This window comes from Dreissena polymorpha, chromosome 7 (genome assembly GCF_020536995.1).
Source record: "Dreissena polymorpha isolate Duluth1 chromosome 7, UMN_Dpol_1.0, whole genome shotgun sequence".
In the NCBI taxonomy this organism is placed as follows: domain Eukaryota; kingdom Metazoa; phylum Mollusca; class Bivalvia; order Myida; family Dreissenidae; genus Dreissena; species Dreissena polymorpha.
The window spans coordinates 15,709,369-15,710,957 of NC_068361.1; positions in this window are offsets into that span (position 1 = coordinate 15,709,369).

The following is a 1,589-nucleotide window of genomic DNA, read 5'->3' on the forward strand; positions in this document are numbered from 1 at the left end:
GCTGTAATAGCTTGCATAGTGAGTACTGTGTAGTGACTTGCATGGTATGTAATGGCTTGCATAGTGTGTACTGTGTAGTGACTTGTATAGTGTGTACTGGCTTGTTGCATAGTGAGTACTGTGTAGTGACTTGCATAGTGTGTACTAGCTTGCATAGTGTGTACTGTGTAGTGACTTGCATGTGTGTACAAACACTCAAGCCACTAGAGCCTGCATTGTCATGGGTTATCACTTTGGGAGCCACCAATTAAAGCCTCTATAACGCTCAAAGTCAATGAAATTTTGTAAAGTATTTCGTAAAATAAAGTAAACACCTTAAAAATCAGTGTTCCTTATAGCAATAGCCACAATTTCAATGCTGGATGTGGTATGATAACATATATTTTGTAGATACAAAATGCTCGTTTTTATTTATTTGTGACACAATTAATTCCATGTTATTTAATCGAATTAAATATGTAAAACAAGAATAAAAAACGCGGCATTTTGTATCTACAAACATCTATTTTATCAGACCACGTTCTGGCGTTTGAAATTTTGGCAATTTCCATAAGATACAATGATTTTTAATTGTTTAGCTTTATTTTACGAAATATTGCACAAAATTTTCCTCATTTTGAGTAGTAATGTTTCTTTAAGCATTGACAAATATAACAATGTTAATTTCATGTATTCATAAAGAAAGCAAGTTGAAAGATCCCCCCAAAAGGGCAGTAAATGAACCAGTAGATAAGAATTACTAGTAGCATATACTACACCTACAGGCATTTTAGGTCAATTAGTATAACCTTAATTCTTAAAACTCACGTTAGTATCAACCAACAATCTGTAGTTTCAGGAAGTGTTATGCCAGTGATTTTATATCTTTTTAAAGTGATTATAAATTAGAATGAGTACTTACTTTATAACTGCATTTCTTGTATAAAAGAATGATGAGAGGGGAACGCTACCTAGATTGGGTAGAGTTTTTCATCAGATACAGTGAATAAATAAAATTAACAAATAAAGTAAATAAACATATTTCAATTTAAAATTGAATAAAAGTTCAGAACAATCATGCTTTCAAATGAAAAATAAGCTTGTTTTAAAGCAACGATTAGTTTCATCTGAACATACAAGTTTAAATTGACAGTTGGTTTAAAGTACATAACCCTAATAAACGATGGAAGAAATCTACATCAGTACTTGTTATTTATTGCTTATGGAAGCACGTTGTTGTCATTCCGCTTTCATGTCTGCTTTCAAGTTTTATTGTCATTTTAATCTGATTATTTTGCAAATAACTGATAGGAAAGATCAAATGTACATACTTAATAAACCAGATATGTTACAATGCTACTAGCACTGTCTTTTAAAATGCCTACAGGTTTTATCGCTATGAATTAGAACAGGAAAAACTATTTCTTACATTCACATTATCGACTTTTGAACAATGTAACAAGAGCAAAAATCTAGTTTCAAGCTCTTTATTGTTAGTTATATTATTAAGACAGCTTCCCCATTTTCTTTCAACTTCATATTTGCTGTGCTCTTATGTTCTGCAACACAGTACATATGGCTCGAGGATTGATACGGACAGGATTTTGTCA